General features: G+C 35.8%; 1 protein-coding gene and 1 pseudogene across 2 annotated transcripts in view; one reads left to right on the top strand and one right to left on the bottom strand.

Moving 5' to 3' along the window:
• Positions 1–27,475, top strand: part of ZCCHC14 (zinc finger CCHC-type containing 14) — a 135,494-nt gene that overhangs the window by 56,486 nt on the left and 51,533 nt on the right. The gene's annotated exons all lie outside the window — the stretch shown is intronic.
• LOC130456301 (U6 snRNA-associated Sm-like protein LSm1) lies at positions 9,031–9,361 on the bottom strand (annotated as a pseudogene).

Here is a 27,475-nt window from a genome sequence, read left to right as displayed (position 1 = left end):
AGCCTGTTTTTAATCTTTGAAATAGATTCATTTGTTTTGCTTCTGTGTAGAGTGGAGGAAAAGACTAAAAGAACTATTTTTAATATTTGGAATTTTTTTACTTTGTTAGACTTTCTAGTTCTTAAATTTTAATTTCACAAATTGCAATCAATTTCATGCAGTTTTGGACTGAATGAAGGGAGGTTATAGTTGTTTCTCCTTGAATTTCTTAATCATTATTCCAGCTTGTGACCTTTCTAAATTTTTGCAAGAATGACATGGGAAAGTGGGACAGAAGCTTTCATGTCACCAAGTTCAAGTCCTGCCTCATATGTTTACTAGCATCCTAATCCTGAGCAACTTATTTAACTTCTCTATTCCTCAATTTCCTCATAAATGAGGAGACTGGGCTCAGTGACTTCTAAAGGTCCTTCAGGTTCTAAATCTATGTTCCTATAACCATAGGAAGGAAGGGAAGGGAACAGATTCTTTCAAAGAAAAACATTTGTGTGTTCTTATTTACTTTTAAGACCTTTCCTCCATATTATACCAGGGAATGGTGGTGCTTAGGCAGAAAAACAGTTTAGAAGTATTCCACAACTTCAGAGATTGAAGAGCTGTACTGTATACTAATAGCTGTATTGAGTATCATAACCCAAATAAAGTTTGCTTTGATTTGCTGGACAGCTCATTAGGAGCTCTATATTGAAAGCAGATGAATTATGTTATGATAAGATTTTGGTGAGGAATGAACAAGAGGGAAACATATAAAAAATTCAAATTTATTGGTTGGGAATGGGAAGAAGAAACAGGGGTTAGGAGAATTTCTACAAGTTATCTTACACTCTAATTTCTATAAATCTATCTAAAACTATCTTATTAAGCTAAGCAGTAATCTTCCCCAATAACCAAGTCTCACAAATGGAGTCCAATCAAATGGGCCAGGATCTTCAGTTGATAACTGTCCAAACAGGTCCAGAGGTGAAGTGTGTATTCAATTTTCTTTACTCAAGCTTCCAGCAGCTAGATTAAAAGATTTCTCTCTTCAGTTATTATCAGGAGAAGCAGAAAACTGTTTTTTCAAGCCTTTCCAAACAAGGTCCTTCCAGGAGAGAAGTGCCCAGACAGTTGGCATTTTAGAACCTTTCCCCAGATCTCCAGCCTTGTGCTCCCATGTGACTCAGTCACATGCTCCTGTCAATCACTTTGACTTACACATCACTCAGTTTGTTGCAAAATGCTCTTTCTCTATCACAATTAGAACAGTTGAAAAACAAAGAAATATTCTATAAATACTACCTTTTTTATCCCAATTTGTGCATTGCTGATGGTTCTTTTTTAAAAAGTAATGATTTGCATGCTATGAAAATAAAGTACAATATTCACTCATTGTAGGAAGTCAGCTGCATATCTAAGTCTCTTATAAAAGAAGCTTTAATGTTTTAAGATATAAATTTGTCTGCATATTCAAGTCAAATGAATAAACTGGTTTAGTTGAGGGTCTTCTTGGAGTTATAATAGGAATGATTTGTGATTAGCATGTGTTATAGTTTAAAAGATTATATATTATCAGAGGATAGGCTAGAAGAGTATTAAACAACACTTCTCCTGACATCATACTACCTTGGAAGAACTAAAAGGAGATAGATCCCCAGTGCCATCTCTGAAAGAAGCTACACAAAGAACTGAAGCTTGGAATAGTGCTCCCTTCACCACAGTTACAAAGCCCAACTTTTAGCAGTTTTTTTTAACTAAAAGAAAATAAAAAGGCAGGAAAATGATCAAAACAAAATGAACAAAAAAAAAGAAACTTCATAGAAAGTTATTTTGGTGACAGGGTAGACCCAAACTCAGAAGAAGACAATGAAGTCAGTACTGCTGCATCCAAAGCTTCCATGAAAAATATTAATTGCTCTCAAGCCCAAAAGTAACTGATGGAGTAACTCAAAAGGATTTTTAAAATAGTATAAGAGAGGCAGAAGAAAAGTTGGGAAAAGAAATGAAAATGATATGGGAAAATCATGAAAAAATAGGTTGGTGAAGGAGTGGCAAAAAAAAAATTAATACCTTGGAAAACAGAATAGACCAGTTGGTAAAAGAGGCACAAAAAAATCAGAGAGAAGAATTCCTTTTATAAAAGCAAGATTAGCCAGATGGAAAAAGTGATACAAAAATGCAAAGTAAAATTGTCTAAATGCAAAAAGAGGCACAAAAGTTCACATGATAAAAATTAGAATTGTGCAAGTGGAGGCTAATGACTCCATGAGACATAAAGAAGCAATCAAAGTAAAAGAAAATGTGAACCATCTCATGGGAAAACAACTGACCTGGAAAATAAATCCAGGAGTGATAATTTCAGAATTATTGAACTAACTAGTATAATAATGATAAATTTCTTAGGAGTTCCAAGTATATTCCCACATAGGAATGTAAATAATTTATATCTTATTGAATCTCTTACAGTTTCTCTTTCTTTTTATGCTTCTTTTTATTTTTTATATTTGAAAATTATATTTTCTATTTACCTCTTATTAGGAATTTTTGGAAACATTCTACTTCATTAAATATCCCCTGAAGTATTACGCTCAGTTTTGCTAAGAAGGTGGTTCTCTATTGCCCTCAGGAAATCATATTCTAAGCCCTCCAATCCTTATTATAGACGCTAGGGTGGCTCCAGAATATTGAATTATTTCTTTTTGGCTCCATTCAATGTTTTCTCCTTCACCTGGGAACTCTGGAATTTGACTCTGATATTCCTAAGAGTTTTCATTTGGAGATCTCTTTCAGTGGTTGGTGAATTTTTTTAGTTTCTTTTTACCCTTTAGTTCTAGGATATGAGGGCAGTTTTCCTTGATGTTTCCTTGAAATATGATATCTAGGCTCTTTCTTTGATCATGGTTTTCAAGTAGTGCAATAATTTTGAAATTATCTTTTGTTGATCTATTTTACAGGTCAGTTTTTTCTTCCAATAAGCTATTTCACATTTTCTTCTATTTTTTTCTTCATTCTTTTGATTTTGTTTATTGTTTCTTGATGTCTCATGGAGTCATTAGCTTACACCTGTCTGATTCCAATTTTGAAGTAATTATTTTCTTCAGTTGGCTTTTGTACTTCTTTTTCCATTTGATTAATTCTTTTTTATTAAGACATTCTCTTCAGTGGATTTTTATGACTCTTTTACTAATGTTTTGGCTTTTTTAAATAATCATTTTCTTACATTACTCTCATTTCTTTTCCCAGTTTTGCTCTAAATAATTTTTGAGCTTTTCTAAGAATTTTTTATTTTCTTGGAGACTTCAGATATAACTTTTGATGTTGTTGTCTTCTTCATTTGTGTTTTGATCTTCCATAGTTAATGTTTTGTTCACTAGAGTAACTTTCTGTGGTTGGATTTTTTTATTGTTTTCTAATTTTTACAGTCTTTTTGATTTTCAACTTTATTTTAAAATTTGGCTCTGTTTTTGCAGTGAAAGGGATACTTTCCCAAGCTTCAAGTTATTTGTGCTGCTGTTTACAGAGTTAATTCTGGGAATCTGTAAATTTTCAGTTCTTCCAGCGTGGTATGATCTAAGGAAAGTTGTGATCTTCTCTCTTCTGGCTTGTACTCTGGTTTATGAGTGACCACATTCATTCTTTTCTTTCCTGGAACTGTGTGCAGTGCCTCTTTCCTTGGTAGTGCTCTTCCTCACCTGGAATTGGGACCTGGAACCACATATGAACAACTCACTAGTCTTGCTCCTAGTGCCAGCAAAATCTCCCCTGTAATCTTTTTCTGACCAGTTGTCCCATCTCCTTACTATCTGTGGAATGAGAGCTCTGGAAGCCACTGCAGTGAGTTCAGTTGCCCTCAAGACCTGCTACTGTCTTGCCAGAACATTGCCTGTGTTGAATTGTTCTCACTCTTTATCTGTGAGAGACACCTTTCCTGCCAGTAGTCTTAAGTTGTCTTGGGATGAAAATCATTTTGTTGGTTCTGCAATTTCACAGTTTGTTTTGAGGAGTTATTTTAATGTTATTTAGATGGGGTTTTGGGAGAGCTTGGTGGAGTCTCTGCCTTTATGCCATCATCTTGACCTCAATGTTGAGAATCCTTTTTAGCAAATTAACCTCACTTTTCATATTCTCTTCCCCCCCCACTCCCCACTTCTTTACCTTATCATTTATACCATATACTTTCCTTTTTTGTTGTTGTTGTATTTCTGAACAACTTAACACTGTTATGTTGGTTTATAATGTTCATTATATGTAATTAATTTTGTGTATTTTTCTCTATAACAGATTGATTATATTGGGGTTTTTTGAGAATGGGTGGGCATGACAGTACATTTTTTTCTAAAGGGAAAAAGGTATCTAATTCTTGGGGGGGGGTCCCCTTTCATAATTCGCACCCTTCCTGGAAATATAATGTGTAGAGTAGGAGTCCCCAAACTAAGGCCTATGGGCCACATGCAGCCCCCTGAGGCCATTTATCCAGCCTCTACCGCACTTCCAGAAGGGGCACCTCTATCATTTGTGGTCAGTGAGAGGAGTACTGTATGTGGCGATGCCGCAAAGCACGGCATCACTCATGTGAGCAGTGATCTGGAGGAGTGGATTCCGCACTGTGCATACTGCTGCTCGGTATAGTGGTGGCTGTGATGGGCCTGTGCAAGGTGTGACAGGCCCATCACAGTCAGCGTTGCACCCTCTGCTATCCCAGATAGCGGTATACAGTGTCACAGGCCCAGCACCGCCTCCAGTACTGTATACAGGCATTGGATAGCGGTGATCTGGCCTGTGAACATCAGCGGTGGGCCTCTACTGTGAGAAGCCCACTACTGCCACTGGGTGTTTTATAAGACACCCCCTGTTTTTTGGGAGTCAAATTAATATAAGACAGGTCCCTATAATAGGGGCCATTATGTTGTACATCTGGGGGAGTATGGTCACCTTTGTACTATGTGGGGTAAGTGAGGCATGTGATTTTTGTATTACAGACTATAACAGATCCATAAATATGGACCGCAAGAGGACACACACTAATGTCATGCCTTATTTTTTCCTGCCATGGAAAAAATGGGTCTTACCCATGTGATCAGATTCCTGTGTGAGTTCACAGATTGCAGTGTAGTTCACACAGGGTAGTGTGAACTGGAAAGGTAGTGGAGGAACTGGCTCTGTAATTGTACTGGTTCCCACACTGCACCAGTGTGAGGCTGAGGTAAAAGTGGAGTTCCACCAGTATGGCCACTGGTGAGGCTGAATGAAATGATGTGGACTGGGAAGGCTGCATTGATGGACACAGATCAGACTGCATTGATGGGCAATGCAGTCTGTATGCCTCTGTGTGGGCAAAATTATTGTTTTTATAGATATTTTACTAATAGCAATTTGGAATCCCTAGGAAACAATGATGTCAAGAAAAATTGGAGCGTAGGATATTCAAAGAACAGTGACCTTATGATTACTTTTTCATGCAGTACAAGGAAAGAGCTGTGTGTTTGATATGCCAGAATATAGTGTCTGTGTTCAAAGAATACAATTTGCATCAACACTATCAAATTCAACATAAAGATAAATAAAACTGAAAAATACATTGATAACTCAGTAAAATACTTTTGTGAAGCAGAAGCAGCTAAATATTTCATCACTGCGAGCAAGTTTTCAAATTGCCAATCTAATAGCTTGCACTGGCAGACCATTTGTAGAGGGAGAATTTGTTAAAGAGTGCCTTCTTTCTGTTGCCAAAGATATGTGTCCAGAAAAAGCAGACTTATTTAATACAGTTAGTCTTTCAGGATCTATAATTACACAATGGATTGAAGAAATGGGAGACAATTTGCATCAGCATTTGCAAAACTCCACAAGAAAACTTTCCTTTTTCCTTGGCACTTGACAAGAGCAATGATGTTTGTGATTCTGTACAACTTCTAATTTTTATTCATGGGATGAATGACAATTTCAAAGTCACAGAAGAGCTTGCTACACTGCAAAGCATCAAAGGAACAACTACAGGAGAAGATATCTGTGAAAAGGTTTCCCAAACTGTGAAGGATTTGGAGCTCAACTGGGCTAAACTTGCCATTGTGACAACTGATGGTGCTCCTAGCATGGTGGGGTCTAAGAAAGGATTAATTGCTCTCATTAACCAAGAGATGGACAAATGTAACCATTCTCATCCAATAGTCATACACTCATAGCCTCATCTACCAACAAGCGCTGCTATGCAGTAAATCACTGAAGTGGGACTCTATTATGAAAATTGTGGTATCTTGTGTTAACTTCATTAGAGCTAATGCACTAAGCCACAGACAATTTCAGGAATTTCTGTCTGAGCTAATGTTGCCTATGGAGATGTTCTGTGCCACACAGAAGTCCATTGGCTGAGTTGAGACAGAGTTTTGAGACATTTCTATGACTGACTTCCACAGATTACAGCTTTTATGCTTTCAAAAAACAAAGAAGTACCAGAGCTCGATGATGCAGAATGGAAATGGCACCTCGCCTTTCTGACAGATGTAATAACAGAGCTACCTCAACAGTTTAAGTGTGCAACTTCAAGGAAAAGGGAAGCTCATCTGTGATATGCAATCACATGTGAAAGCATTTGAAGTAAAATTAGGTCTTGTTATCAAACAAGTGAAGGAGGAAAATTTCTGACATCTCCCCTTAACTCAGAATCTGTTAGTGGAAAAACCCTTGATTGCATTCCCAAAAGAAACTTGTGTGGATTCACTGGAAAAGTTGCAAAAGGATTTCCAATTCAGATTTGAAGAGCTTTATCTCCATGAACAGGACATACAGCGTTTCCATAACTCATTTTCTATTGGCATTGAAAATGTGGATACAATTTACCAAATGGAACTAGCTGAACTGCAGAATTGTGACTGAAAGACGCATTCAAGTCAAGCACCTTGCCTAATTTCTATGCATCTCTCCCCTCTGAGACATATCCTAATCTCATGAACCATGCACTCAAAATGACAACCATCTTTGGCAGCACTTATGTCTGTGAACAGACTTTTTCCAGAATGAAACATGTGAAATCTCCAACCAGATCTAGACTAACTGATGCACTCTTGCATCACTTGTTACGGCTAGCAGTGACAGATATGGAACTGGACATTCACCATCTCATTATCCAAAAGCAGGCCCATAGTTCCCATTGAAATACTGGTCAGTTTGTTGATTTAAATTTCCTTGTTCTTTATTTTAAGTATTATATTTGTTCCTGCTTTGTTTTTTTACTTTAAAATAAGATATATGCAATGTGAATTAGGGATTTGTTCATAGTTGTTTTGTTTTGTTTTATAGTCTGGCCCTCCAGTGGTCTGAGGGACAGTGAACTGGCCCCCTGTGTAAAAAGTTTGGGGACCCCTGGTATAGAGTTTTTGTTCTTTTTGCAGGTTTTATGCCTTATATTTCATGTGAAGGCTAATTGTTATTTCGAGGAAGAAAATTTTTAAAATATGACAATTGTAAAAGAATCAAACTGAATATTTAAAAATTCCTAACATTCTGTATTTCCTCACCTTCTAAAGTTAACATAATTAGTGTAGCTAGAGACATGATGCTACTGAAAATTAGCTCTGTTAATATGAAAAGCTGAAAGGAAGATAAAGTTTAACAGCATTTAAGTGTATTATTTCATAGTTGAAACTTATAAGAAATAAAATTTCCAAATTTCAAATGAAAATAGGATTTGATCATTTAGTTTATGTAGAGTTTGAGGTAATGGATTCTTATTGAAAGACATACTATTTCTTTTTCTTTTTCATAAACTTTTCAAAATATTAAATGATTTATTATAAACTCAGTACAATTAAACTTGCTTTGGAATCATCTCCTCCACTTAGTTATCAGTTAAGTCCCTCCTAGAGTTTCCATTAGGATTTTTTGTTTCACTCTTATTTACTTTTCTTTACATTATTCTAGTTAGTTTCATAATATTTAAACTGTTACATACAAGGCAGCTCAGAGGCTCAGAAGTCTGAGTGGTGGGCCTTGAGTCAGTAAGACTCAAGTTCAGTTGTGGCTATATGACCCTGGGCAGGTCACTTAACTTATATTTGCCTGGAAAAGGAAATGGCAAATCCCTCCAGTATCTTATGGGTCCACAGGATCATAAAGAGTCAGACACAACTGAATGACTGTACAATACCAAATGTTATATTATTAGGTGAGATAGGGTGAATGACTCTGGGCCTGAAATCAAGAAGATCTGAGTTCAGGGGCAGCAAGGTAGCACAGTGGATAGAACACCAGGTGTGGAGTTTGAAGGACCTGGGTTCAAATATGAGCTCAGAGACTTCTAGCTCTGTGACCATGGGCAAATCACTTAACCCCAGTTGCCTGGCCCTTGCTGCTCTTTTATCTTAGAATTGATACTAAGAAGGATAAGGGCTTGGTTGTTTTGTAGTTGTTTTTTAAAGAAGATGATCTGGGTTCAATTCTGGTCTCAAAACACTACTCATGTGACTCTAGGCAAAGTTATTTATCTGTCTGCCTTTATTTCTTTAACTATGAAATAGGGTATATTAATAGTACCTACCTTTACAAGATTGTTAAATGAGATGTTTGTAAAGCAGTTTGCAAAATTCAAAGTGTTATGTAAATGCTAGCCATTATTATTTGCAGTTTTATGCCATTGTAAATTCTGCTATGAAAATCTTTAAACATCATTTTATGTTGATTTTGATTAAAATTCAGTGTGTCTTTCCAATAATATAATGGGTCAAAGGTCATGATTATTTTGGGGGAGATGGAATAAGTGGTGGTTTTGAGATTAATACTTTATTTACAAGTAAATGAAAACTTCTCCTATAAAACCTAGTGGAAATAATCAGTTGGCTCCACAGACACATGCAAAAAAGTCCATGCTCCTTTATACAGTGATTCTATTAAGTAAAAATAAGGCCACATGATTTCTTCATGGCACAATTGTGAACTGAGAATCCAAAATAAAACCATTCCCAAAACTCTAGTCTTCAATCCAATGTAAAGAACTATTGTATCACTTAAACTTCATTGACAATTTCTGCTCCTAAGAGAGCAAGATTCTGAGTAGAACGTCTAATACTCATCCAAATTATCTGCTAAGGGAATAGAGAGACCCCTTCTTTGAAAGCTTGGACTTTGTTTTTCTGCTTCCTACTTAGTCTGCTGCCCTACTCTTTGTTCTTCCAGGATTTCCTCAATAGACATTTGCTGGAGGGGAGTGTCACTTTCCTTCTCCAGGTCCATATTTTTTGCACACATGAATGCAATTCCACAGTCTGGTGTAATACTAAATTGGCAAATTGATCAATGTTTCGCAAATAAGGGTCATGCCATCTCAAAGGAGCACCAAGTGTTTCTTGTCATTTTCCTCGATGAGGCTGGCGGCACCTAGCATATAGTTCATCTTGAATGGGGTTGGTGAACCTGGACTGGGTAGGGCGGTAGGGGGCAGAATTGCCACATCCTGTTCCTCCCTCCGATTCACAGCCGCCTCAGTGTGGCTGGTACAGGCACAGCAGAGCCCCCCCACCCCAATCCCCCAGTATGATTATTTTTGTAGCTCTTATTTCATACTACCAGATGGTTCTATAAAATAGGTGTGTCTTTTTCTACAACCCCACCAATATTGGATTTTTTTCTGAAGGATTTCTTTATCGGTTTTGCCCATTTGTTGAATTAAAGTGGTAACCTAGAGTTGTTTTTATTTATATCTCTTTTTTAGTGAGGGTGCACATTTCCTCCAAGGGATTATTTCACTGTGTTTTTTCCTGTGAAAATTTCCTTTTCCTTACTTTGTACCTTAATTCATTATGGACTGTGACTTACATTTGTGAATTTTTAACATTTATCAGATTTTATTTGCTATATTAGCTATAAATTTTCTCTCAATCTGATTCCTTTTTCTTTTAATTTTTTTGTTTTGTTTTTATTTTAATGTGTGAAGTACAACTATCTTGTTCCTAATAATTAGTTGAATAGAAAAAGTGCCATTCTAAGCTACTCTCAGCAATACAGTGAACTAGGACAATTCTGAAAGACTTATGACAAAGAATGTTTTCCACTTCCAGAGAAATAATTGTTGAAGTTGGCAGCAGATCAAAGCATACCATTTTTCACATTAGCTTCTTTATAGTTTTATTTGGGGGGTTTTATTTTATATGAGTATTTTCTTAAAACAGTGATCAATGTGGAAGTATGTTTTGCATGGTAATACATATATAGCCCAAATCAAATTACTGTCTCAAGGAGGGTAGGAGACAATTTGGACCCTTTATTTTGGGGAAACATATGTTGAAAATTGTTTTTACATGTAAATGGGAAAATAAAATATCTTTGAATTAAAGAAGAGTCATCTTTAGGATTAAGATTAATCTGTCATTCCGTTTTATCCATTTTTTAATTTTTAATCATTCAAATGATAAAAGAATATATTTTTAACACTGTAGCATTAAGGTATGTTGTGATCCACACAGTCAAAGACTTTAATGTAATTAGTAAAAGAGAAGTAGATCTTTCTCTGGAATTCTCTTGATCTCTCCATAATCCATTGAATGTTGGCAATTTGATCTCTAGGACTCTGCCTCTTTGAAAACCATTTTGCACTTCTTCTTATTCTTAGTTTACGTATTGCTGAAGCTTAGCTCACAAAATTTTAAATATAATCTTCTTGGTGTGAGAGATGAACATAGTTGTTTGGTAATTTGAATATTTTTTGGCATTACCTTTCTTTAGGATTAGGATATAAACTGATCTCTTCCAATCCAGTGGCCACTGTTGAGCTTTTCAAATTTGCTGGCATATTGAGCACAGCATCTAATTAACTCTTTTGCTTCTGTTAAGTCCCTACTATTTTTATCTTTTATCATGCCAATCATTTTCATGAAATGGTCCCTTGATATGTCTCTAATTTTTCTCATCTTTCCATATTCTATTGTTTTCCTTGATTTCTATGCAGTTAAAACCTTTTCTCTTTGCTGTTATTAAGAATTTTACCTTCAATTGAGTATAGCTTTTTCTTTCTCCTTTCTCTTTCCTTCTTTCCTCATCTATTTGTAAAACCTCATCAGACAACCATTTTGCTTTCTTGCTCCTCTTTTTTGGGGGGATGCCTTTGTTGCTGCCTCCTATACAATAATGTGAACTTCTGTCTACTCTATCAGAGACCCTCTATCAGAGCTAATCCCTTAAATCTATTTGTTACCTCCATTTCATATTCCCAAGGGATGTGATTTAGGTCTTAACTATACATTTTGATGGCTTTCCTTTCTTTATAAGATTCAAGTTTAAATTTTGCAATAAGAAGTCTGAGCCACAGTCAGCCCCAGGTAATTTTTTAACTGATTGCATAGAACTCTATTTTTTGGTTGCAAAGTATCCAATCTGACTTTAAGATTATCCATCTGGTAAAGTGGTCTTTTGGATTGTTGAAAAAGTGTTTGCTTTGATCAGCAAGTTATCTTCACAAAACTCCATTAGTTTCTATGCTGTTTCATTTTGCACTCCAAAGTCAAAATTGCCTATGATCCCAATTATCTCTTGCTTTTCTGCTTTAGTATTCCAATCTCATATGATGAATGTGACTGCTTTTGTGTGTGTGTGTGTGGGGGGGTATTTCTAGATATTGTTGGTCTTCACAGAACTGAGCAATTTTGACTTCTTTGGCATCCATGGTTGGAGGATAGACTTGTATTACAGTGATGTTTGAACAGTTTGCCTTGGATTTGAACAGATATCATTTTGTCAGTTTTGAGATTGACCAATCTGCTTTTCTCACCTTTTTTTTTTCATTTAGTAAACTGAAAGCCACTCCATTTCTTCCAAGTATTTCTCTACCCATTCCTATCAGTTTAAGTTCATGGGCATGCAAGATGTTGATAGTTTAAGTTTTAAGGATGGGGGGGGGGGGGGAAGGTGTGAAAAGGGAATTCTTTGTTCTCTTTGTTTATTCTGAGTTTACACTTGTAAAAAGGTAATCCTTTATTCTCTTTGCCTAGTTGGAGTTAACACTTTGGTTAACAATAATTTAAGCACCCCTACTTAGTACCTCACTAGATTGTGAAGACAGGATTAACTCTCCTTTGTCTACCTTTTGATTGAATCAACACAAGCTTGAACTAGGTGGCAGAGCTTGAAAACCACTTAGAGAATTTACCCCCTCAGAAACTCAATCAACCAGGAAACTGTGAACCTTTTTGATAAGAATTCACACCTCCAGAAGGTGAGAAGTGGATCCCATAGAAACTGTCTTCCTGGGCAGTGCTGGGCAATTTGGAAGCTGTGATTGCCCCTTATGAAGAGGGGAAGGGACATGAAGCCACATAAAAGGCCCTGAATTTCTGGAGCTGGGGAGATCAGCTCCAAGAAGGAAGTTAGCTTTAAGAAGAAAGTTGGCTTCAAGAGACACCTTCAGCTCAAGTCATTGTCTTGACCTGCCTCTTGGAGGGAACTTAAGTGAGTGGATAGCTGACTTTCCCTTTCTGACTTCTGGAGAGAGTTTAATTCAGGTTGAAGGTCAAGTCCTGGCTAAGTCAAGCACCAGAGCAATATTTAGTTAGATAGACTAAATTCTTCTCTACCCTTTTGTATTTCTCTGCTTTCACTCTTTCCACTTCTTTTGTAAATAAAAGCTATTAAAAGTCATTTCAACTTTGAGCAATAATACTTTGAATCAGCAACCACTATTATTATTTTTAATTTTCATATATTTTAATCAAACCATTAATTTTTAATTTCTACACCATACTGATCTTACATTCCAGATTCATATGCAATACTGATCTTTACAGATTTATATTTTCCTTTTGTCACCACATCCACAACTGAGCTTACTTTTCAGCTTTGGTCTAGCCACTTTTATTCTTTCTGGAACTACTTAGTTAGTTGTCCTCTGTTCTTTGCCAGTAATGTATTGGACAACTTCTAACACGAGGGGTTCATCTTCCAATTTCATATATGTTGTTATTTTAATATTGGCTATGGAGTTTTCTTGGCAAAGATGCTGGAGTGTTTTGCCATTTCCTTCTCCAGTGGATCATCTTTTGTCATAACTTCCCATTATGACTTGCCAGTCTTGGATATATAGCCCATAGTTTCATTGAGCTATACAAGCTCCTCCACCATAACAAGGAAATGATCGAAGAGTAGGTTATTAAGGCAGAAGATAAGATTTGGCAATGGATTAGATATGTGTGCTTCAGAATGACACTGAGATTGTGAGCTTGGGTCACTGGTGGCAAGCCTTTTAGAGACAGAGTGCTGGACCCTATCCCCTGACCAAGTGGCATGCCCCCCCCACTTAGTGCTGGGCATGCCCCACACAGAGGAAAGAGAAAGTGCTCCCATTGGGCTTTTGGGTGGAGGGGTGGGGGAAGTGAAAAAAATGTCCTCAGGCACAATGGAGAGGGGGAAGGGAGCAACTCTGCATGAGTCTGTCTTTCTAATAATAAACTCTGGTGGGGGGAGGAGAGAGGGAGGGTGGCAAAGTGCCCACAGAGAGTGCTCTGTGTGCCATTGATTTGCCATCACTGGCTTGGGTGAAAGGGAGAATGGTTCTCTGGTAGGTATCAGAGTGCCCTAAGGAAGTACATAAGGGGGAAGATCTTGAAGGAAAAAGATGATGAGCTCCGTTTTGGGCATGCTGAATTTGTGATGCCTTTAAGGGCATCCAGGTTCAGATGTCCAAGAGGCATTTGGAAATGCACGACTATATCTTAGCAGAGAGATTAAAGCTGAATACTAAAGTCTGGGAATCATTTATACAAGTCAGGAAAATAACATCATGAAAACCTAGAAGGAATATTGAAAGGAAAAGATAATTGACAGTATCAGATGCAGCAAAAAGATCTGAGGAGCACCTAAGTAGCACAGTGGGTAGAGGACCAGGCCTGGAGATGAGAGGTCTTGGGTTCAAATATGACCTCAGATATTTACTAGCTGTGTGACCCTGGGCTAACTCTTACTGCTCTTCTGTCATTCTAAGACAGAAGGTAAGGCTTATTTTTAAAATATTCAAAGATCTAAAAAGACTCAGAATTGATAAAAGACCATTAGATTTTACTATTAAAAGATAAGTGATTACTTTCAAGAGAGTAGTTTCAGTTCAGTGATGAGGTCAAAAGCTCCTGAGTGGAAAGGAAGTAGAAACATAAATTGTAGAGTTTTCTTAAGGCATTTATCTAGGAAGGTAGGAGAGATATAGGATAATAGACATGTTTTCCCTTAGAAAAAAATAAGATGATTCCATTTACCGTCATTTCTTAATTATGGAATTGGACCTTAACAGCATAACTGATAATTCAAAATGTCATCCTAAAAATTATGTATGTTGTGACAGAGGAGAGACTCTAAATGAACACTCTAATACAAAATATTATCAACATAGCAATGGGTTCAAATCAAGAAAACATGTAATGCCCAGTGGATTTACGCGTCAGCTATGGGGGGTGGGGGAGAGGAAAAGAAAATGATCTATGTCTTTAATGAATAATGCTTGGAAACGATCAAATAAAATATATTTTAAAAATTATGTATGTTGGTTTTGGAATAAGTTTTATACTTTGATTTTATTGAATATGGATACCCTAATTTTGTAATATAATTAAAAATAATAAAGTCTAATTGTGCAGGCTATAATTTGGACTGCTATGCAGTTTACTCATCCTGAACTCCTTGAAACCTATTTCAAATGGTATTTCAGAGAAGATTCTGAGTCTTCTAAAATACCTACATAATTTTCTACTTAAAAGTTTTCTTTTTGAAACTTGCCTTTGTACTAATGAAAAATGATTTCATACCCCTGAGTAAACTTTATTTTTCATATTTAAAATACCCAGGTCAACCTTTAAGAAAGTATGACAAGGTCTCGCTGGCTGTCTATCTGTCTCACATATTAAGAACAACTTATGGAGCAGCTAAGTGGCTCAGTGGATAGAGAACCAGGCCTCTCAATAGGTCCTGGGTTCAAATTTTGGCCAAAGACATTCAATATCTGTATAACCCTGGACAAGTCAATTAATCCCAGTTGTCTAGCCCTTGCTATTCTTCTGCCCTGGAACCAATACTTAGTATTGATTCTAAAGTAGAAAGTACAGGTTTAAAATAAAAAGAATAACATATTACCATTATAATAAAATTCCTATGATTAGATCAAAATCAATTTTATTCAGTTCGTTATTTTCTATGAATCCTGGTATTTATTAAGAAATACCTTCTAAAAATTTTTCCTCCTAAAAACGTTTAAAAATCAGAATCAATATTTTGTTGTCTTCAAATTATACACATGTTAAATATATCATTTGCTTTTAATGGCTTATTATAGAGAATAGTAGTGGGTAACCTTTCAACTACAGGAAATCAACTATGACTAGGGGCTAGATATGGTCCTAAAGGTGGGCATTTATTCTATTTTTTTTGTTTCATCTAGAAATATCCTTTTGATGTCCAGAGATTCCACTGTAAGACATATCCCAAGGAAGGAAAGAAATAGGCTTTTGTATATAGCAAAGTAACTTAGAAGCACTTTTTTATGGGAGCAAATAACAAAAAGCAACATAGATGGGGAATGACTAAATAAATTGTGGTACATGAATGTAATGGAATGCCATTTTGTTATAAGAAACAATGATCCTGCAGTTCAAAGAATCATGTAAAATGTTACATGATCAGATGTAAAGTGAAGCAAACAGAGCCATGAAACAATAATGACTACAGAATTGTAAAGAATAATCTTGGCCCCAAAGAAGAGTTACAAGAAGACATTTTATGCTATTGCACTCACTCCCACTCCTTTGTAAAAATGGGGTCTACAGATATGTAACGTTGCATGTAATAAAAAATTTTAATATATTGATCAGTCTTACTGACATTTTAAAAATTCCTCTTTTTTTCTTTGCTCCTTCAGTTTTCTTTTTTTCTTTTCTTTTTTTTAAACCCTTACCTTCCATTTTGGAATCAATACAGTGTACAGAGTGGTAAAGGCTAGGCAATGGGGGTTAAGTGGCTTGCCCAAGGTCACACAGCTGGGAAATGTCTGAGGCCAAATTTGAACCCAGGACCTCCCGTCTCTAGGTCTGACTCTCAATCCACTGAGCTACCCCAGCTGCCCCATCCAGTTTTCTTAATTCAAAGATATTTTATTTTCCCAATTACATGTAATAACTATTTTAAACATACATTTTCCAAAGTCATAATGTCCAAATTGTCTCCCTCACTCCCTTCCCTCCCCATCTTGGAGATCGTAAGCAATTCGATCTAGATTGCACATGTATTATCATGCAAAACATATTTCATTGTTGTAATGAATAATAATGTAATGTATGTAATGAATGAATAAAACCAAAACCCCAAAATAAAGCCATAAATAAACTTATGTGAAAGATAGTGTGCTGTGATCTACATCTGATTCCAACAGTTATTTCTCTAGATGGATAGCATTCTTTGTCATAAGGCCTTCAGAATTGTCCCAGATCATTGTATTTTTGATAGCAAGCCTTTCAAAGATGTGAATTATACAATATTGCCATTACTGTGTACAATTTTTCTCCTGGTTCTGCTTATTTTGTTCTGCATCAGTTCATATAGATATTTCCAGCTTTTTCTGAAATCATCCTACTCATCTTTTCTTATAGCACAATAGTATTCCATCACCAACATATACCATAATTTGTTTAGCTATTCTCCAGTTGATGGATATTCAATTTCCAATTCTTTGCCACCAAAAAAAAAAGAGTTGCTATAAATATTTTTGTACAAGTAAGTCCTTTCCCCTATTTTATTATCTCTGGTATTGTGGTATTATAGGATCAAAGGGCATGCAGAGTTTTATAGCTCTTTGGACATTGTTCCAAATTGCCTTTCAAAATGGTTGGATCAGTTCACAACTCTTTATTGTCTCTAGTGAGAGACAGCTCATTTATTTTGTTGAAGCAGAATTTCTAAAGTGAGAATGCCTGGCACTGCAAAGATAGTTAGGATCTTAGGACAGAGGTGATGTTTTCCTAGGTCTTGCTTTTAGTGTCATGCAAGAAATTCCCAGGGCTAGCAAATGGAGTAGATCATAGCTGTTGCTGTTGTTCACTAACTGGAACTGGAACTAATTTTAGACTATGGTATTCTAGTAGCATGCCACACTGAGCCCTAACCTGTGTGTTGGTAACCCTTGTTACATCTTTAACAACCCATTCTTACAAAATAATTCTATTTGCCAACCAGTAATAAAGAAGCATACCTAACATCATCCCCTTAAATAAATTCTTGGCTATACAGAATTAATAAAAATCACTTTCACAGTCTAAGATACCTTAGAAATAAAGTGAATAGGTTTCAGATAAGTTGAATGTAATGTTTTGGGCATGACTGTGTCCATAATGGTTGGATACCTTCCACCCTACCCCTATTTATTTTGGTCTAAGGTAAAGTAGAAAGTAGTCCAGGCTTAAGAGTCAAAAGGCCTTAGTTTAAGCCTAAACCTCAGTTTATTGATATGACATAAACACAAAAGCACTATGTAAATGTGAGGTGTAGAAGGGCTTATTATTCACTCATGTTGTAATTAGGGTAGAATTAAAAATAATAATCATACCCAGAATTTGCATACCATTTAATACTTTGAAAAAATACTTCTCTGAATGTTATCTCATTACATCTTTATAAACCACAAGATAGATTGGAAGAAGAAGTTGTAGTTTTCCCAAAGTCATACCTTGTTGATTTTAGCAGTTAGCACTAGAACCCAAGTGTTATTCTTTTTTTTAAACCTTTACCTTCTGTCTTAGAATCAATACTAAGTATTGGTTCCAAGGCAAAAGAGTGGTAGGAAATTGGGGTTAAGTAATTTGCCCAGGGTCACATACAAGGCCAGATTTGAACCTAGGACCTCTTTTCACCAGGCCTGGCTCTCTATCCACTGAACCATCTAGCTGCCTCTCCCCCCCCCCCAGTTCTAATTCCTAATGTTCTTTGCCTTATCTCTTTGTTCTAGTTTCTTTTGACTAGGAGTCTCCTAACCTTAAGAATACCACTTTGCTTATTTTATTGTGTTGATCAAATTATAAAAGAGGAAGTAGCATCAGTCAGACAGTTTGCTGAAGACAACACTGACTTTTTGTACTGTCTGAAATTCATATAGCTGTATTAGGAGATATTTTTGGAAATTCTGCTATACTTTTTGAACAGGATAAGAATAGTAGATGGGAAAAGAAAAAGAAGGAAGGACTTTTGCTTGATGCTCATAATTTTTCCTTCTTCAGAAATTCAGATCTATGAGTTTCAAATGAAAATGTAATATTTTGACACTGCCAAATTCTCCTGACTGATTCACCTACCTGTAATTTCACTCTCTTTTTTCCACTTAATTTTTCTTTTTGGTGCTATCCTATTCTCTTTGGCATCAGAGTTCTTTAATAATATATTAGCATTCAATCTGAAATTCACTTTTCCTAACAGAAGAGTATGAAGATGAAGAGTGGAATCTTAGGCCTATAGATTCCCTTCTGAGAAGTATATATGTATGTGTGTGTGTATACACATGTATATGTTTTCATATATACATGTGTATGTGTGTGTATATATATAATGGAGATTCTCTTCATCTGGTAGAATAACATTTAACTCTGAAAGCATTATTTCTGTTTATGTGGATTTCAGAATGGCATCATGCCATTTTCTTTGCAACTTTAAGGAGCTTCAAAATTCAGTCACTGACAGAGGAAGGCAACTTTGCCTACATGGTAACATATGGCCATTTCAAGGCTTGATGATAATGCCTGGAAAGAACTATACTATGCCTAATACAAAACCTTTCCCAATAATTTAGTACAAATCTGTTCCAGCAATAAAAAGACAAAAGAGACAGCTGGCTGTAGATTAAACTATGCCATTTTATTGAGCTCTAATACAAAGCACAATGTAGATTGGTCTGAAGATTTTGAAAAGGTCTCACAAACATTTAAGTCCTGCAGCATGAAAGCCTTTTTTCTTTGAAAAACAGCTGAATAATATCCATCTGTTTTTCACATTTTCCTGTCCAGATATGAGTCACTTCCCACTTTGAGTCCAGATGGAGAGAGAGAGAGAGAAAGAGAGAGAGTGTGTATGTGTGTGTTTTCATAAAACCTGATATTATGGAGCCCTGGAACATGTAGGTAGACATGTGGTATTTTTGTGGCCAGTAAAAATGCTGACTACATCATTCTCTTCTTTGGCTTCTATGTGTTCTGTTTAAGAAAGCTCAAGGGTATAGATGAGAGTAATTGTATTGTGGTTAGGAGTTTTCTGAGTGCTGATTTTGAAAAACATAAAAGTTACTTATTGTTTACTGACAGAATTAATCTAAAAAAGTAAAATAGAACATTGAGTAATTTCACTGAATGGAACTGCAGATGTATTCACCCTATAAAACAGAACTTTATGTTTTGATTTCAGGATCTTTAAGGTACACACTAACTGATATAACTTCAGTGAATGGGATGTAGAGGGTAGAATTATATCTTCAAGTTAGTGAGGTATTATGATTGCCTCTAATATGTGTGTATATGTACACTAAGCTTAAAGGATAATTAGTGGTTCATAAAGTTAACTAGTATATGGAGCTGCCCTTTCCTCTCTCCCCATAAAACTTTTCTCTCATCTGTTAAACTCCACGTATTTTTTAACATATAATTCATGATTGTTACCATATAAATAGATTAATTTTTATTTTTTAAAAATAAACCCTTACCTTCTGTCTTGGAATCAACACTGTGTATTGGTTCCAAGGCAGAAGAGTGGTAAGGGCTAGGCAATGGGGGTCAAGTGACTTGCCCAGGGACACACAGCTGGGAAGTGTCTGAGGCCAGATTTGAACCTAGGATCTCCCATCTCTAGGCCTAGCTCTCAATGCACTGAGCCATCCAGTTTCCCTCGAACTTACTTTTTATTGAGGAAAAAAAATCCACTGAACTGGGGATTTAAAAACCTGGGTTCTAGTCCCTGTTCTCTCACTAATGGCTTTAGTCATCACACTAACTAGCTGTGTGACCTTGTCCAATTACTTTATCTGTCTAGGTCTGTGTCTTCAGCTTTAAAACAGAGATTGATCTCCATGAACTGAAAACCCTTCCAATTCTTAATATTCTGTGATTTCTGTGAATATAATTGGATGGCATGCCTAGTGTTTATTTTTTAACGATTTTGAAATTAACATGTTAGATTGCTATTTACAACACTATTTAAACTTCTGAAATAAGTATGCATTTATGCATTGGGTAAACTGTGGGTTGAAATACAAATGCTTCAAAGGTTGTAATAAAATGTTTTAGCATTGGTTCTCTGAAACCCTGGTTGGTCATAATAATAAAGAGATAACATACAATAGTTTTCCATCATATATAGCATAACTTTTTCATTTCGTTCCCCAATTCATGGGCATACACTTTATTGTTACTGTTGTTATAGCATATCCAATAGTTCAGTGATTCTTAAATTATTTCTCCTTGGTCTGTTCCAGGTGAGTTTTTTTAATACTATGAATGCCTTATTTTTTTTCCCTGTCTTTTAACTTTGTAATAATACTTTTTGTTACCTTATGAAGTCATTGACTTCTATTTGGTCCATTATAATTTTCAGGGACTTTGTCACTTGGACAAGGTTTTGCACTTCTCTTGCCAAGCTGTAGTTCTTTGCTCATACCATTTCTTTTCCATTTTTTTTCTCAAGTACACTCATTTAATTTATTAAAAAAAAAAAAGGTTTTTTAACTCTTGCTTCATCTCTTCCAGTAGTTCTAGATGAATTTGTTTCCCAGCTGTGTTTTCCACTAAAGCATTGCTTATAGAAGTTTTGGAGTCATTGTTTCTTCTCTTTGTGTCTTGAGTGCCCCTGTCACCATAATAGTTTATTATGGCAGGATCGTTTTTTTTTTGTTTGACCATTTCTGTAGTTTACTTCCTGACTTTGGATTTGGCGTTAGGACTGGGCCCAGTAAGATTTATGGAGGAAAGGTCTAGGCTGGTCCTGTTGTCTTCTTGGAGATTTGAGTGTTGTATTATTCCAGGATCTCAGGGACAGTCTGGGGTTTGCAAGCATTCAGTGCTCAGTAGTCTTATCCAGTTCTTGACCTGAGTTTGGATCTGAACAAAAATATATACTTCTGAACTCAGTCTCATCAGCCAGGTGAAAAGCTCTGTTTGGTTCAAAATGGCAGAATTGTAGACTCCCTTTTAGTGTGGGTCTGAGCCACACATATGCTACTGCTGTTGCCTTATGAATATCCTTTCTCAATTAGCTGCCTGGGACCTCCCTACTTGAGGGTACAAGTGTACAGGTCTCATTTCTCTGTCCTCTCTGGATCTGTGACCTTAGACTAGGTTGTAGATGACAAAGCTGCCAATTGATACCTTTTGCTGTTGTAGTGCCCTAGTATATGTTTTGCATGTCCTTTTGCCTTGGCACACAGCCTCTCTCCCAGGCCACCCCAGTGACTACAGATACTGTCTTCCTATGCTACACTGGAGACATGACTCACTGACTTTTTCTAGATTTCCCCATCAGGTTCTATTTACAAAAGCCTAACTTGCCATCTTAAATCTCCATTGACCATACCCTTAATACATACGTAGATTATTTTTATGATTTTATAGAGATGGGAAAGTAGGCATATGGGTCAGATAGGACTAAATTTTCTTAGTTATCTTTTTTAGGCAATGATAATTGGTTGTTTTTTTTCCAAAGCATTTAATATTCCCCCCTCTTTCAGATATTTTGAGACTCTATCCCTTGATGCCTATAGTATAAAACTTCTTGGTCTAGTTCAGCTGCTGTTCTGTTTTCCTTACATCTGTTTCTGCTTTCCCATTCATTATATTGGGAGCTCTGATGGAAAGAAACCAACTATGGCTTTCTATTTTGTCTGCACTGCCCAGAAGGGGTAGTCCAGGGCATTGCAGGGAAGATCACCCTGCCCCCTATCTAGTGATCTCTTGACTCGAGTGCTACATTTTTCCAGCTGTCATTCTATCCTCGTGACTAAATTCACCCAATGATTTTCTTCACATAGTCTTGGCCTCAGGTTCAAATTGTCTGCAGGAGATGAGGTCAAATGTGGGACCCCAGGAGAGTAAATTTCCTTCACACAAGCCCAAATGTGGTAACTCTGTTACCCTAAATGGAGAAAAGGTTTGGAGGAGGAAAATTTTATCTTTTCCTCCTTCCATTTCCATCTTCAAATGTTCTAGATCTCTATTGACTAAGTAAGGTCTTTTGTAAAGCCTTCTGCAAACTTTTTATCTCTACCACTTTTGGCAGTTTTATGAGGCAGCATTGTATATCTTCTCCCAAGTGACTGTTAAATTTATTTGTGGTTGGACTCTGAATATATAATATATGGTCGCCAGGATTTAAATTTCTAAATCCCAAATGAATTACTAAAATAAAATGAATTGATGGTAGTTTATTTACAATAGATGGAAGAGACAGAGACAGAGAGACAGACAGAGATACTATGTGTCCCTGGGCAAGCCATTTAACCACTGTCTGCCTCAGTTTCCTCAATGGTAAAATAGAGATGATAAATAGCACTTATTGTAGGGTTGTTAGGACAATCAATTGAGATAACATTTCTAAAATGTTTCACACAGTCCCTTTTAGAAGTAGGCTCCTAGTAATAAATGCTTTTCTTCCCCACCTAAAATTTCACAATGCAAATTTATCTTCAAAACTGCTATTAATTTTATCTTCCATATATTTCTGCTTGACAAGAAAATCAATGGCTGAAATAGCTTCTAGATTCTTTTGATGCCTAACTCTCGCTATTGACTTACAGTGTTCAAAATGCTTTAGAGAATTGTGATAATCTTGGTCAATATCTATTCTTTTATCCATTTATTAGTATTAGATAAAAAAACGCTAAGATTATGAGATTTCAGATTATCATAAGAGTCATCAAAAATATTCATTTGGGGTTAAAAAAGTACATCAGTAAAATGATATAACAAAGCAAGAAACAAATACAATAAAAAAATGTATCAGTGTTTGACAAGCCCATGAATATGAATTACTATGAGAATTACTTTTTCGAAAAGAACTTCTAGGAAAACTGGAAAGCAGTTTGGTAGACATTAATTTGAGAAGAAAATCTTAATACCAAACACATTAAGCTCAGAGGGGATCTTTGATCTGAATCTAAAAAGTCATACCTGTTTTTTTTATTGGAAGAGAATAAGAGGAAAGTGCCTTTCATAACTAGCTAGGTGGAGACTTCTTAACCAAACAAGGAGGAAAGGAGATCATAAAAGAAAAACTGGACAATTTTAATTATGTGAAAGTTTTTTTTTAATTTAACACAAAATTAATGAAGATAGAGAGAAATTGTAGTGCCAGAGTGGGGGAGGTGGGGAATCTTTCATAGCACCAATAAGCTTAATAAACAAGATGGAGGGAATTGTCTTTTTACTAGTCTGTGTGAATATATACCATATGCCATATAATATATTCACCAGGAACCATTTCCCAACAGATAAATTATCAGGGGGTATGAACAATTTTCAGAAGGGGAGAATTGAAGATTCTAAATGACCATTTGAAAATACATTCTAAATCATTAAAATAACTGAGGTTTTGTTTCTCAACCTGCAAATTGGGAAAGATCACCAAATGGTAGCAATCAGGTATTTGAGAACCATGCTTAAGAACATTAATATTTTACTCTGAATTGTTTCTGCTATTTAGAATATTATTTTGTAATTGTACAAGCAAAGTGCCTAAACTGTTTATTCCTTGTGGGTCCAGTGATCCTGCTACTCTTCCTATACCTTAGGGAAGTCAAAGATAGAAACACAGATCCAGTATCTGCTAAAATATCCATGACATGATTCTTGTGGCAACAAAGAACTGGAAACAAAATGGATGCCTCTCAATTGGGGGTTGGAACTGGCCAAAAAACCTATAGTATTTGACTATCATCATGGAATAAAAAATGAGATATATTAGTTCAAAGAGTCATGGGGCAGATGTGTATGAGCTGATAGAGTGAAATAAATACAACTAAAAGAAGAAAATATAAAGTGTAAATGAGAAGATAACCAAAAAGATGTAGTACTCCAAGTAACTGAAAAACCAGTGAAGTCCCAAAACAAAAAGTGAAGCATTTCTAATGCCAGAAACGTAGGGGACTACTAGAACAGAATGTATGTGTTGTTAGATGTGGTCATTGTGTTAGATATTTTTGCTTATTTTTTTTTAATTGTTAAATGGAACATTGTTGAATTTGTTTTCCAAACAAAACCAATGCAACAAAAATTAGAAGGTAAGAGGAGGTTTCACTCCAAGTGTCTGTGTGTGTCTATGTTTCCACTTTTAAAGACCTTTTTCTCTTGTCACTTTCCCTAAATTTTTACGTCTATCAATCACAGCTGATGCTCCACTCCAGGACTGCCCATTCTTTTACACATGGGTCACAGACCTCCCACTCAGTGTATGAAATGGGTGTTCACACCTTTTGAGGTTAAAATCCAAAATGGGTAGATCTCCATACTCAACTTTTAAGTACTGTGCTTACATTTTTGGGGATTAAAATCTAAAAATAGACAGGGGATTACAATTTAATCTTCACAATCAAGGAAGAACTAAGTACCTTCATTGTTACAGTAAGGGGAGAGTCAAATCCAATCTTCACAAAAGCAACAAACTGGGAGAACATTTTTATAACAAAACTCTGACAAAGGTTTAATTTCCCAAACATATAAGGAACTAAGTCAAATTTACAAAAAATCAAGCCATTCCCCAATCGATGGTCAAGGGACATGAATAGGCAGTTTTCATGTGATGAAATCAAAACTATCAATAAGCATATGAAAAAGTGTTCTAAATCCTTCCTGATTAGAGAAATGCAAATTAAAACAACTCTTGGGCACCACCACACACCTAGTAGATTGGCCAATATGATCAAGGAAAATAATAAGTGTTGGAGGAGATGCAAAATTGGGACACGAATACACTTCTGATGGAGTTGTGAATTGGTCCAATCATTCTGGAGGGTAATTCGGAACTCTGCGCAAAGGGCATTAAAAGATTGCCTACTCTTCAACCCAGCCATGCCACTGCTGGATTTGTACCCCAAAGAGATAATAAGGAAAAAGACTTGTACAAAAATACTTAATAGCTGCGCTCTTTATGGTGGCAAAAAAATGGAAAATAAGAAGATGTCCATCAATTGGGGAATGGTTGAACAAATTGTGGTATATGTTGGTGATGGAATACTATTATGCTCAAAGGAATAATAAAGTGGAGGAATTCCATGGAGACTGGAACGACCTCCAGGAATTGATACAGAGCAAAAGGAACAGAACCAGGAGAACATTGTACACAGAGACTGATACATTATGGCACAATTGAATATAATAGACTTTTTTTTAATAGCAGCAATGCAATGACCCAGGACAAAGAAGAACTTGTGAGAAAGAACACTATCCACATCCAGAGAAAGTACTGTGGGGCTATTTTAGCTAGGTTTCCACAATGTCATGTTTTTTTAAATTACCTTAATTTCTACACATGTAGTAATTGATAAATACTTATTAAATATCTAGTATATGCCAGGAATTGTATATATTCAGCATTTCAACAACACTAACCTTCTTGCTGTGCTTCATATGAAACAGTCTTATCTTTTGACACCCTGCCTTTTCATTTCATGTGTAAAAGAAAAATATGGGGCAAAAAACTTCTGAGCAAAATCTGACTTTTTGTAAAAGCTAGTCACAAAGTCAGGGTCTACAGATACACCCAACATTGTTTGAGATCTTGAACTTTTCAGCTGAAATGTATTTGTGTTTTATACAAAAGAGCTAACTTACACAAATTCTCTTTATAAAGAGATCAGCCAAGCTGTATCTTCTTTCCCCTGGAGGTTCGGTGTTCATCTATCTCTTAACCTGGAGGTAGGGTATCCAAATCTTTTTTCTAACACAAATTTTACAGTCACCTATCCTGTATATGGTGATATAAAGACAGCCAAAGTATGAGCTAACTGTAGCTAAAAGAGATCTCACAAACCCACAGTCTCAAGAACATCTGGATATATTCCAGGACACTGAAGGCATGTGCAAACCTCCCCTTGGCAAGGATATTTTGTAAGGTTCTGCAGAAAATTTTTTATTATTTTACTCTGATTATGATTTTCATAGTTATTTCAATCAACTAATAATTAAAACTATCCCTTGCTATTAAATCTAGTTACAACTTATTACTAAAATGCTAAATATCTATTGGGATTACATACAGAGGACATAAAGGTATAAAGACACATAACACAGTGAATATAAACTGATTTTTAAAGTTGCTTAATTATCCTTTTCACATGCCCAGAGGGAATTCCCCCTTCTTTCCTCTGCCTCTTTGCTTCCTTTTAAGAATCAGCTCAGATTCTTCATTCTGCAAGAGATTTTTCCTAGTGGAGGATTTCCTTTTTTTTTCCCCTCTGAGATTACTTCAGATTTACATTATATGTATTTTTTTGTTGTTTAAATGTTGTCTCTCGTTAGAATATGGGCTGCATTAGAGAGGGGACCATATTTTTACCTTTCTTTGAATCTCCAATACTTAGTACAGTGTTTGGTATATAGTACATAGTTACCATTTAATAAATGCTTGTTGACTGACTGAAAACATGGAGGTATGAATATATACTGAATAAATTCAATTGTTACAAGATAGTTTAGGGGAAAAGAGATCATTATCAGAGAAGACGTCATTAAGCAGATAGGGCTTGATCTGAGTCTTGAAGGAAAAAAGAATTTTTGAGATTAAGGAGAGGAGTGTACATTGGCATGGAGGTGAGAGGATGGGAAAGATAGCCAGTACAAAGGTACACAACTAAGACGTTGAGTCCCATATATGAGGGACATCAAGAAAGCCAGCTTAGCTGGACCATATAGTAAGGGTAGAAATAAACAGAATGCATGCTAGGGAGGAACTGTATTGTTTCAATGGCAAAAGTACATTTTCTACAGAAACTAGAAATGCAGCAGCCAAGGCCCTGAAGCAATAACTAAAGCAAATACCTTCTGGAAGTACTTTTGCAACGTTATGTTACTCTTATGTTTAGGAAGAGTGATATGAATAAGTTATTACATTTGTATGTGCTTATTGACAAATTGCCTTTTTAAAATTATAACTTTTTCTTCCTTTTATTATAAATGCAATATTTAAAAAATCTCAGCTTGGCTTTTCACAAATAGCCTCTTATCCTTGTCACTGCTGCTTCCAATGAAGAAGACATTATCACTGCCACAGTTCTAGGCCATTTCTAGCCTGGAGATATATATATATATATCTCCAGGCTTTTTATATATATATAAAGCAGTTCTGAATTGATGGTTTTTAAATTGATACTTAAGGTTTCAATTTCTTAAATCAGAATTTCTACTTACTGTCTTCTTTTTTTTTGTTTTTGTTTTCATTCTTATCCCAACTCACTATCTTTGCTTCCCCATATTTTCTGATACTTGGTATTTTACCTGCCTTTGGCTCTCCACTTAGAGGCCTT

Source organism: Monodelphis domestica, chromosome 1 (genome assembly GCF_027887165.1).
Source record: "Monodelphis domestica isolate mMonDom1 chromosome 1, mMonDom1.pri, whole genome shotgun sequence".
Lineage (NCBI taxonomy): Eukaryota > Metazoa > Chordata > Mammalia > Didelphimorphia > Didelphidae > Monodelphis > Monodelphis domestica.
The sequence above is the reverse complement of the archived record's forward strand: the minus strand, read 5'-3'. Positions and strand labels throughout refer to the sequence as shown.